Source organism: Myotis myotis, unplaced genomic scaffold, assembly GCF_014108235.1.
Source record: "Myotis myotis isolate mMyoMyo1 unplaced genomic scaffold, mMyoMyo1.p scaffold_m19_p_1, whole genome shotgun sequence".
NCBI classification, from domain to species: Eukaryota; Metazoa; Chordata; class Mammalia; order Chiroptera; family Vespertilionidae; genus Myotis; species Myotis myotis.
Genome location: NW_023416313.1, coordinates 193,388,077 through 193,401,216, shown reverse-complemented (window position 1 = coordinate 193,401,216; position 13,140 = coordinate 193,388,077). Strand labels below are relative to the sequence as shown.

Sequence of the window (13,140 nt, the reverse complement as noted above, 5' to 3'; positions counted from 1 at the left end):
ACAGGGTTTCTCATATTTTGCTTTCATTTTGGGGTCCTTACAAACTGAGGGAACTGCTCACAGCACACTGAGAGAGCTGCCCCAAAGCATCAGTCCCAACACCACCTCTGCTAACTGGGAATTAGTAGAAATTAACCTGGAATAGGTGCAAAGTTCATTTTCTAACCTCGCGTTTTCAAAATAGTGGCTCCTAATTTAAAGACTAAAAACAATGCACCACCTAAAGACAGTAAGTGATGTTTCCCACATAATTATACTAGAACTTTTCCAAAATAGACAGACTTGTGATTAATAAAATAAAAATGGCGTCTTCAATACTGCTTTTAAATTCATCACTGATGCAAAGGAAAATTAAGGAATCATTAAGAATAAGTTGCTTATCAATTTTTAAACCTGGAAGAAATAGATTTCTATGAAAATACAAATTACCAAAATTTATTGAAGAAGAGCTAAATAAACCAAGTAGACTAATTTTAGGGGAAGAAATGGAGAAAGTTTTCTAAGAGCTGCCTCTCAAACACCATCCAGGCACAGATGGTTTCACGGGGGAATTATTTTACGACTTCAAGGACAAGATAGTGTTTAAACTGGTTTCAGGAGAGAGAAAGAAGGAAAGAGCCCAATTTTAAAAGAAATTGGGAGACAACACTAGGAATAAAATATATAATTGATATAGATTGATTATATTGATTAAGATAACACAGAAAAAAAAGAAATCAAGGTTAATAATCATTTTTTTATGTCATGGATCCTTTAGAGAATCCGTGACGCTTATGGATGCTTTATCAGAATGAAGCTTTCTAATTTAAGAAACTAAGATACATAAGATTGCAAAGAAAATCAAGTATATTTTAAGTGAAATAGGATAATATATGAGCTTCCTCTACAAATTAAATACTTAGTGGCAGACCTGGTCATTATAATAATTTTGAAGTTGTGATATGGATAAACTGCATTTCATAATATCTGTGAAAATTATAACATAATACGGAAATAATCTGTGACTTCTCTTGTTACAACAGAAGCACTGCTAATACCACTGTGGTTTATTTATAAGTAGAAGAAAATGCTAATTTACATTATAGGTGAAAAATATTTTTTTCTCATCAAGTTTCTGGACCATCTAAATTCTAATTATGGACCCCAGTAAAAGTAGCCCCCTTCTGCTTATATATCAAGCTTGCTCATAAATACTGATGCAGGGGTCTTCCTTATTGAAGTTTGTGTAACTACAAAGTGAATAGAAAAAAAACAAATAAGAAAATATTGCTGAGTATTGTCATGTTATGGGGTCTTTGCTTTCCTATTCTTTTATAATTAGTCCCCAACACAAATACTCCTTTCCACTTAGTAACAGCATTTTTTCCTGCCCATCACACAGGCTTCTCGGTTTATTGGATGTGGTAATGTATGAGACAAACATGTTGATATGTAATATAAACTAACTGCAAAGCAAAGTTGAAAATCTTGCACAAGTTGAAGCATTTTCATGCAGGCTAGGGAAAGTGATGTTTGAGAATCTGCACCCAAAGCCAATGGCAGGTAAAAGGCTCTGCAGAGGTAGATCAGTTAACAACTGAACAAAAGAAATTTGATACACAATATGCACATGATAGGCATTTTAAGAGAGAATAATTTGAATCCTGACATATAAGGAAAGACCCCTGAGAAATAATGCCTCAAATACTTGTTAAAAAGATCCTATTTATAATTGTACTATAAAAATTAAAAATTAAATAGGGAGTATTCTAACATAATAAAATTGTCTGAAAAAATATTTTATTCTAAAAATCAGTGCCTAGAGAAAAATAACAAAATTAGTTCAATATAATACTTTCATCATTTTAGTTTCATTTTCCAAACCCCTTCTTCCATTTCTTAACTATTAACAAAACTTAGTCCTCAGTTTGAAGGATTCATTTTATGTAGACTTTGCCCAGTAGCAATTACACTTAGATAACTGGGAACTTCTATACTATTCAGCATTAACTTAGAAAAACCACGTGACCAAGCATGAATTTTCCCAGGAGCATAACCATGAGTGTATAAGAAAATATGTCATTACATCTTACTGTAGTAGCAGGTGAAAGAAAATAAGTATGATCATTTCAATAGAAGTTGAAAAAAGAAAAAGAAAAACCCACAACCACAAACCTTTGGAAAAATAAGACGAGAAGATAAACCAGGAAGTGCTGTCCTCATAGGTTTTTCCAAGGACTGAATGAAATAATGCATTCAAAGTGTTTAGCACAGAACTAGGCACAGGACCCTTGGACAGAATGTGTTTAGGGCATAGACACCCCCTACTCCATGCAGTCAAAAATCCATGTATAACTTTTCACTCCTCCAAAAACTTAACTACTAACAGCCTACTGTTGACTATAAGTCTTACCAATAACATTAACAGTCAATTAATGTTCTATATTCTATGTGTTATATACTGTATTCTTACAATAAAGTAAGCTAGAGAAAAAATATTAAGAAAATCATAAGAAAGAGAAAATAGATTTACAGTATTTATTGAAAAAAAAATCCACATATTAGTGAACCCTCACAGTTCAAACCTGTTTGTTCAAGGGCTAACCATCATTTTAAAATATATATATATATTTTATCGATTTTTACAGAGAGGAAGGGAGATGGATAGAGAGTTAGAAACATCGATGAGAGAGAAACATCGATCAGTTGCCTCCTGCACATCTCCTACTGGGGATGTGCCTGCAACCAAGGTACATGCCCTTGACCAGAATCGAACCTGTGACTTTTCAGTCCGCAGGACGACGCTCTATCCACTGAGCCAAACCAGTTAGGGCAACCAACATTTTTGGGGGGCATGCATTAGACAATATCTGTTAATGTCTTACATACACATTTCTTTTCATTTAGCAATTTAACTTAATACATTTTTTTCCTATGAAGAATATTAAAAAAACAAGAATATACCCCATATACATATAACTGCTACATTCTTTCTAACGGTAAAAATTAGGGTTTACACAAGAACTCAAAGAATGAAATGCAGAAATAGCCAAAATAAATTAGGCTAAGACACCAATGCTTTCAGAAGGTCTAGCCAAATTTATGCCTGCTTCAGTTTTTTGGTGTATGTGTGTGTGTGTGTGTGTGTGTGTGTGTGTGTGTGTAAAATCTTCAGCAAGCAATCTAATTATTTCTACTCTCTGGTTTTGCATCTGTCTAAAGAAGATAAAATAGACCCTGTTCTCAGCCCTTCACCCCTGTGGCGATAGTGTCACAATCAATATTCCTGAAAGATTCTTTAGATAAAGGTTATATAGGAAGAATCACTCCATTGTACTGCTCTCTTTCACAATAGCCATTTAGGAACCAAAAAATAAACAGATTTTAAGGTTCCCTTGTGGCAGATGATAAAAATTGGCCCCATGGTATCACCCTATCTAGTTTATGTTATCATCAATCTGAGATCCTAGTGCTGATCAGTACAAAACTTGTATTGAATTACTCAACATATCACATCTAGATGCAAATTAAATTCTCCCTAGGGGTCTAATTACCGAGAATTTATTTATTTAATCCCTTAATACTATAAAGACTGGTTAAAAGGTCAGCTCACTTGCATTTTTAATATTTCATAAATAAAATCCTTTCCCCCCCGCAACAACTATTACCATAGCAATGTCATTCCCTAGGAATTTTCTTGGTGATTTCTTATAGCCAGAAGGACTAAGGAAGAAACTGCTTATAGCTGTAGGCACTCCCTTCATGCCTCTGCCACTGCCTGTCACCCCGCCTGGAATTAACTAGTTCAATTAAACTTACTTTATCTGCCTCAGAGCCTAAGTAGACTCACGCAATTCCTGAATCAAGGTGACGTCCCCCCTCCTTTGTTCCCATAGCAACCTGGGAGTACACCTCAATCTTTTCTCTTATCCCCACAACACTGGGGGCTGTGTCCCTTTCACCTCTGTATCCCAGGTGCCTCACAAGCACCTCATACATGTCCATTGTAACTAAACATCACTCTTCCCTTTTTCTGTGCATATTCTTTCACACATGGCCTCTCTTTGTTTAAAAAGCAAACACACTCATGCATGTGCTCTCACACACCTGGGAATTCGTAAGACGTCTGGTCATTTAAGAAAACCTATGGCTTTCTCTGACACGGTCCTCTCGGTTGACGTCATGAACAGGAAGAGAGAGCGTTCCTACTGCACGATGTTCCCCTGAGTGCAGACTCAACCCTCTTCACAGCGTTCACAGTGTGCAATGTGAGCTTCCTCATCGCTTGCACCCTCCTGTTGACTTAGGACTGGGTTAAAAGGACTACAAAGGCTGTTTAATCCGGGTTTGCCTTAAACCAACTTGGGCTTTGAGAACTTTCAGGTCACATGTTAGTTGAACATGTCAGGCAACCCTAACATGCTTTGCAGCCAAAACTTGCATCACGACTTCTGTTTTGCTCCTAAGGCACTCAACGCCTCTAAGTAAATAGGAAGCTGGCTGGGTGCCCCAGTGTGGAAACGCATTCCAGCCACCAGAGGCACTCGGACCTGGAGCCCTGACCTGAGTTGGTTTTCACAAGCCATCCCACCAACAGGGTGGAGAACAATTATGTCAGATATAATGAAGGTGAACTATTTTGATATAAACTCTATTTTGTTAAAAAAATGATTGTCGCTGAAACCGGTTTGGCTCAGTGGATAGAGCGTCGGCCTGCGGACTGAAAGGTCCCAGGTTCGATTCCGGTCAAGGGCATGTACCTGGGTTGCGGGCACATCCCCAATGGGAGATGTGCAGGAGGCAGCTGATTGATGTTTCTCTCTCATCGATGTTTCTAACTCTCTATCTCTCTCCCTTCCTCTCTGTGAAAAATCAATAAAATATATTTAAAAAAAAATGATTGTCATCCCATACATTCTTTTGAAGAACTTTACAATACATGGGATTTGGAGCCACCAAAATACTCCAGGGTATGTTTTTATTGCAAAAATTTTGCTGGACTTAAACTTGTGTTACTAACATGAAGCTCTGCGGGGGAGGAATGTCTCTGAAGTCTCTGTAAAACTGCTTTAACTTTATCTCAAAAAAATAGTAATAGCATTCTTAAGTCTTTTTGTAGGTCCCTGAACTGAAGGCTTTGCATTCCAGCAGAAGTCTATGCAAGCATTTCTGAAAAATTCTGATGGGAGCCAAAAGCACAGATCATAGCCTCTCACTTTCCAATGATGATGAGCAAATTATATCAGAGAAAGAAAATCTATTACATGGCACTTTTTAATGTACAGAATTACTGATAACCTAATATATAAAAACCCCGAGTCTGTCACAACTGGAGGCTTGACCAACCGGCAGTCCTGCAGTCAGCGCTGGGTTGCCATGGAGACCCAGCAATGACTGCTGAGGGGGCTGCGAATCAGGCCTGGAGAGAGGCCTGAAGAGAGAAGCAGGGTCTGATCCATAGTCTGTGTGGCAACTGTTGATCAGCACTTGTCTCTCTCTTTCTCTCCTGGTCGGGCCAGTAGCCGAGCTTCCATTTCTCTCCAGGACTCCACAGAGGCGGCTGATCAGCCCCGTCTTTCTGATCAGGCCCCATTGATAGGTTCAGAGATGCTGACTGGCATAGAAACTGACCAATCAGAACAAAATCTGGGTGCACTGTGAAGAGCCAATGGCTGCCTAGGAGGTGGAGCTTTTGATGCTGACTGGCATAGAAACCAACCAATCAGAACCAAATTGGCCAGCAGAAGAGGGCAGTTGGGGGCTAGATCAGGCCAGAAGGGGAGGGCAGTTGTGGGCAACCAGGCTTGCAAGGGAGTGCAGTTGGGGGTGAGATCAGGCTGGCAGGGGAGGGCAGTTGGGGGCAACCAGGCCGGCAGGGGAGGGTAGTTGGGGCGAGATTAGGCCAGCAGGGGAGGGCCGTTGGGGACGAGATCAGGCTGGCAGGGGAGGGCAGTTAGGGGCGATCAGGCAGGCAGGAAGAGGCAGTTAGGGGTGATCAGGCAGGCAGGCAGGCAATCAGGTGAGTGGTTAGGAGCCAGCGGTCCCAGATTATGAGAGGGATGTCCCCTGTGGGATCGGGCCTAAACCAGAAGTCAGACATCCCCCAAAAGGTCCCCAATTGGAGGGTGTGGGCTGGGCTGAGGGAACCCCCGCTCTGTGCATGAATTTCATGCACCCGGCCTCTAGTAAAATGCATAAAGGAAATAACTTGCATTCAGCATCAAATGTGACTGAACTTTAAGTTGAACTTGCTTCATTTCAAAGGCACTGAGGTTTACTCTCATCTGTGGCTTGTCTTTTAGGGGCCAAGATTGTGGCAGTCAAGGGCACAGGATCCAGAGCCAGACATGAACCCTGCTTCTCCCCATTATAAACTGAGTGACCTTGGGCAAGTAATTTAATCTCCTATGCTTCAGTTTCCTCACTGGTTGCACATGAAGGGCAAGAGAACCCGCCTCACAGGGCCATTCTGAGGACTTGCTAAAACCTGTAGTGTAATTAGAGAAGCACTTGGCAGGTAGCAACTAAGTGTTACCTATTATAAGAGTCGTTAAATCCCTTACTTCCAACTATCATAGAGGTCTAGGAATAGGAAGAATTTTTAATTCAACCACCTCATTGCCTAGAAGAGAAATCAATACCTAGGAAACCATTACCCAGAGAAGTTGAACACCATGCCCAAGGTTCACCCAGCTAGCTAGTGCCAGAACGACAGGTACCCCCCACTCTTGTTTTATCCCAAGGCTCTGGGTAACACTGCACTGTACTTTGTCCTTTATTAACATTGGGTCTCCTGGAAAGTAATACATTTTCTGGTGAGGAAACAGAAACTAACAGGAAGGTTAAGAGAGGTCAAGCAGCCAATGATAGAAGTGGGGACGCCAGACTCTATTTACTATTGTTGAAGGACTGAGTTATGCTATCAAATGTCTTTTTTTCTTCTTCCTGAGATATTGGTTTTATCATCTGTGCACATGGGAGGGAATAACTGTGAGAAAAGCAAACAGGAAAACCTTCGAGTTGACCAGAAGTTAGTTGTCTAAAAAGAACCAGACACCATTATGTTGTTTATGTCTCCAACATATATCCCTGAAAGGGTAATGAGATATGGTAGGGAGATAATTTTGCTTATTATCATCAAACCCATGAATAAGCAACCATCTGATTACAGAACTGTGTGCATAAAGAATGATGCATAACAATTTAAACTTAGATGATTCCTGTCTGAGACAATAATGATATAAACAGAGAAAGATTAGGACATGCATTAAACAAATATGTAACTTACATGAGTCTTTATAACAAGTACACACAACCAGGGGGTGAGAGCATTTAGTGGGTGTTGAGTGATGAGAGAATCACAGGAGTGGCATACCCAGTCCTCTGATTAATTAAGACAGACTTCATAAATGGGCTGAGATTAGCAGCTGCTTGGAAAAGAAGAAAGAAGACTTAGTGAACCAGGAGAGGGGAGGGATCCTGGAATGTGTGCCAGCACCAGTCACAAAGGTTGCAACAAAGGGTGTCGATGTTTTAAAAAGGGCAAGCGAAAGCCCTTCAATGGCACTGAGTAGTACTGACTCTTTTCTGGTTTTTGAGAAGAGCTTAACCACATGATTCATAATAATTTCCAAATTCAGACAGAGTGATTAGATGTAGTATTTTATGAGACCTGACTCTACAGGAGCTATACACAGGTATTTCTCAGGGACCTGGCTCCCTCTGAGGAAGCTCAGCCTACATAAATACTTACTACCATGCAAACAAATGAGGATGACCATCGTGGACACAAGCAGGAGAGAAAAATAATGTGTTACTAGACTGACCCTCTTGGATAGGATGCATGGTTCATTGCACCATGAAAGCTGATCCCACCCTCACACATCATTCCAACCATCTCTGTCAGCAGAAAGATCAGAACAGAGCCTGGATCCAAGTGACCAAAGTTCCATCAAGAGCCACAGGAAAGGCCTCTCACTCCACTGTTATAAGAAGAGAGCCTCGACCGCCCACTGTCCTCTAATCTTCTTATCTTCTTCACCTCTGGTATGTGAGTCCTGTTCAAAGTACAAACTCTCTCTTTCTAGCCCTTGAAGAAAGAGACCTTGGCTCCCACAACATCTGGTTCCTCCTACTACAATTTCTTCGTTACCAGCTCTTCTCTTGCACCCACCCTTCACTGTGTATCCCCAGGTTCTTTGTACATCATTCTTCCGGTCTTTATGGATGCTCATTCATCTCCTCAGAGGTCTCATATGTTCTCTTGGCTTCTAAGAATTGGCTGTAGCCGAAACCGGTTTGGCTCAGTGGATAGAGCATCGGCCTGCGGACTGGGGGTTCCCAGGTTCGATTCCGGTCAAGGGCATGTGCCAGGGTTGCGGGCACATCCCCAGTGGGGGGTGTGCAGGAGGCGGCTGATTGATGTTTCTCTCTCATCGATGTTTCTAACTCTCTATATCTCTCCCTTCCTCTCTGTGAAAAATCAATAAAATATATTAAAAAAAAAAAAAAAAGAATTGGCTGTACATGGAGGACTCCTAAATCTGTGGCTCTAGCTCTGGTTTCTAACTACTAAACTTATTTCTAAGTAGCTTCTCAGCATCTCTCCAAGATATTCTTAAGTTACCTAAAACTTGACATTTTTAGGCTGAACCGGCTTCCCACTCTTCAACCTACTCTTTCTCCTAGATAATAATACCACTATCATTGGAGTCACCCAGAAAAAAACTTAGTGATATCTCCAGATCCTTCTTCTCCACCCACAACCAATCATTAATTTCAACTAAACCTACCATGATCTGACTGGATTCCTCTTTCCCATGCTCACTGGGTACAGTTAATGCATTCTTTCTCCTCTCATTTGGACTATGTAATCATTTCTAACTAGTCTCCCTGCATACTAGTAAGTTTACTCCCCTCTGCAATCCGTCCTTCAGTCATCCAGTTATATTTATGAAATAGGATTGGGTCATGTTATACTCTTAGTAGGCGGCTTCCCTGCAACAGTCTATGTGAGTCTCCTGTGTGGAAGTTAGGCTTCCTATAGTTGTCCTATTTGAACCATAGGTCGGTAATAGGGGCAGATTTCCCCCAAAGGGTGCTGTTTCCACTGTCTAACATCTGAGGGAAAGTTGAGTCCTCAGAGAGCAAGATGACGTTTAGGGAGGGCCTTGGTCAGGTGACTAGTCTTTCCCCCTGGTCCTCACTCTCTGGAGCCTGAATTTGAGGCTCCAGGAATGAGGTGTCTACAAGGCCCTGCAAAGGCAGACTGAGGGAGGCTAGAAGCAAACCCAGGAGTGATGGCACAGAGAATATGTTAACCATCCTTTGTTAAGAGAGACCATCCAGTGCATATTATTCTGTGTACAGTTCACTTTTTTGCTGTTTAAGCCTAGTTTACATGGTCCAGCCAGGCCTGAGCTCTGCTTCAGAGAGAGCATTAAGGGGGAGCCACCACCCTCTTGGGGGCTATCATGGTGAAGAGAGGGTCCTAGTGAAAAGTGAGACAAGGTCTAGCCACATTGCCTAGGTGCAAGATCTCCCTGTTGTCAACACTGGAGGACCAGGGGTCCTTTAATAAAGAATCCAGAAGATCTTATGCTCCTCTATTAAGTCTGTTCAGTAGATACCCATGGCTCTCAGGATCCCATCTCCTCCCTTTCATCCTGCCATTAGACTGGGCTCCTTTGGGGATCTCAAGAAGTTGGTAGAGCATCCTCAAGGGACAAGGAAACTGGGACATATATCCTCTAGCTCCCATCTGTCATTAGTTGATGGCCGCTTCAGGGGAAGGGGTATTAGTTCTCCCTTATTTCCAGCCTTCCTTTGTGATCTGAGAGAAAATATGAGAAAGGCATTCATGTCATCTGTCATAGAATAACTTTATACTCACTCTGGTCCTGATTTCTTATTTATATTTTGCTACTACATGTATTTCCTAACAAGCTGCTTCAAACTCTTTTTGGAACGAGGTCAAGTATAAATAGAAAATTCTTACAATAATAATCTTCAACTAGTATTGTGCCTACTTCTCTCTCTGCACACATCTTTTAATACCGGAATTTCCCTCTTATTCCTTAAGATTGAAAACAAGAATCCTACAATTCCCTTTACAAAACTGGTGAGAATTTCTACTCTGTTGTGTGATTCTATAAATATTTAATTTCCCGCCACTGATTTCATCCATCAATAGAACCCCAGCTGCCACTTCTTCATTCTTCCATTTTTTTAGAATGAAATTTAAACATTGCTCAGTGGATCATAACCACCAGCTTTCAGGATGCAGAGGAAACGTGTTTCTGTGCCATCAGACTTGGATTGGGTCATTACTCTCACTGTCATCCTCACTACCTGGAAAAGACCTCAAAATGGTATTATCTTCGACTCCAAGCTTACGTTAGAGAAGGTATCTTTATTTTATATGCTTAAAAACGGAAGCATTTTCCAATTATCTAGCTATTTTTCTTTTCTCCTTCATTACTAAGCTTAACGGGGGAGAAACTGTCCCACTCATGGTATCTCCTGCCCCGTCCCCCCCCGCCCCCCCCCATAAACCTTTGAACTGAACGTAAGAGAACAATGAGGCATAATATGGTTTCAACTGGCAGAGCAGAGGCAACATGTAAAATGTCACTTTTTGCTCTTTTGTTGTTGTTGTTCACAAAGATGACATATGATCACTATAGAAAACTCAAATGACACAGAAAAATTACAAAGAAAAATTTGCTTTTTAAAAAGCATCTTAGCCAAAACCGGTTTGGCTCAGTGGATAGAGCGTCGGCCTGCAGACTGAAAGGTCCCAGGTTCGATTCCGGTCAAGGGCATGTACCTGGGTTGCGGGCACATCCCCAGTGGGAGATGTGCAGGAGGCAGCTGATCGATGTTTCTCTCTCATCGATGTTTCTAACTCTCTATCTCTCTCCCTTCCTCTCTGTAAAAAATCAATAAAATATATTTTAAAAAAATAAAAAAATAAAAAGCATCTTAAATCTTTCTGTAATTTGAATCACTTTGAATATTTTGGTGAACATGCCAAATATATATACACTCTATAGCTATACAATTTTACATAAATAGTGTCATACTCTATGTGCTATTTTCCCAATATATCTTCCCATAAGTTTTAAACATTTTATTTTTTAGAACAGTTTTAGGTTTACAATGAAATTGAGGAGGAACAGAGATTTCTCATATACCCTCTTCCCTACACATGCACAAGCCTCCCCCATTATCGTCACCACTCACCAGAATGGTACATTAGCTAGGAAGATGAACCTGCACTGACATATCATATCACCCAGAGTCTATGGTTTACCTTAGGGTTCTTTCTTGGTGCTGTATATTTTATGGGTTTGGACAAGTGTGAAATTATATATACCCATTGTTATAATATCATACAGAGTGTTTTTACTACTTAAAAATCCTCTGTGCTTTGCCTATTCATCTCCTCCCCCTCCCCACATCCTGAAACCATAGAACTTTTTACTGTCTCCATAGTTTTGCCTTTTTTAGGGTGTCATAAAGTTGGAATCATATAGTAAGTAGCCTTCTCAGATTGGCTTCTTTCACTTACTAATATGCATTTAAGGTTCTCTTTGACTTTTCATGGCTTGATTATTCATTTCTTTTTAGCGCTGAATAACACTGCATTGTCCAGATGTACTACAGTTTGTTTATCCTTTCACCTCCTGACAAGGATCTTGGTTGCTTCCAAGTTTTGGCAATTATGAAGAAAGCTGCTATAAACATCTGTGTGTAGGTTTTAGTATGGACATACGTTTTTCACATCTTTTAAAAAGTTGCTATTTCTGTTTTTATACCATTTAATACTAAAGTTACCATTTAACCACCATTTCTTATAAAATAAATATACATCACGACTAACTTAAAAGTAAACTAATAGCATTAGCATATCATCTCTGTGAAAGTAGGGTTTTCCTATTTGAAATATCTGTATTTTTTTCTCACTCCCTGGAAGCTTAGGGACTGCTCTCTTCACCCCCACCCCCGCTTCCAAGTTCAGGTTAGTCTTCCTTCCTCACAAAAAAAGATTCTTATACAAACAACCTGTCCAACCAAAATCTTTTCCAGATAAACATGTGTTTCCTGCTGAGAACGAAAAGAATCCTGCCCCTGAATTTGGCTAATTCCACTTCCCTTTCCATTTTTTTCTCTTTTCCACTAGTAGATTTCTAAGGTCCCTTCTAAGCTCTCAAGTTCTGATTCTATAATTTTAGAAAAACTTTGCAGGATATTAGCCATGAGGAATATGATGCCCAATCATTTCCTTCTCCAACTACATGGCTGGAATGAAAGCAATGCTGCCTCCCTCATGTTGCTGATTCAACATGACTTTTAAAACTTCGGCGCCACTGCTGGCTGTAAACAGGCTAATTCAAAACCTAATACTGAAGGTAAAATACCTTTATCACATAACCAAATTTCCTGCAACACTGATGAAAAGGCTTTGAACCTCAGCCAAATTTTTATGATAGTTAAAAAAAAAAAAGGCAAAGAGACAGCTGCTTTAATCAGATGTCATTTATATCATATGGCCACTTCCTGTCAGGGGCTAACAATTTAGAAGCACATAACTTGGCTACCAGTTAGTATTTTTGTTTGTTTTTTTACAACTGCATTATGCTTTCAATTAAACAGGAACAAAATTAAATTTAGAAGAGATGAAGAAATTAAACTTGCTTCTTTTAAAAGCAGTGTGAACAAAGCTTTAGTGTTGACCAGCATTGAAAATTCTGATGAAAAGTAGGTTTTGGATTAGCAATGAATCTGGTGTTATTATCCCTGTGCTACCAGAAAGAGAAAATCCCACTAGTCAAGGACCAATGAATTCTTTTTTTCTTAAAAGCCATTCAAAGGGCTTTATCACTATGAATAACCCAGTCTACATCCTTGAATATGAGTTCATCATTTTCTAGGAAAAGCAGATGTATATAATACTCCAAATATCTGGATAAGGTGTAACAAATGCCTCCAACTTCTGAAGTATTTAATACCAGCTCAACACACCACATTAACAAAATCTGGATATTTTAATCTAAATTTAGAGGTTTATCATAATTTAGTAAACATGTAGTCTACACAACATTTCAACGAACTGCTAGGGTTCTCACTGAAAAATGAAGAGCAACAGACCTCTCCACC

General features: G+C 40.0%; 1 protein-coding gene across 1 annotated transcript in view; it reads right to left on the bottom strand.

The window, feature by feature from the left end:
* The window catches only part of PRKCH (protein kinase C eta), a 225,712-nt gene that overhangs the window by 101,898 nt on the left and 110,674 nt on the right, over positions 1 to 13,140 (bottom strand). The gene's annotated exons all lie outside the window — the stretch shown is intronic.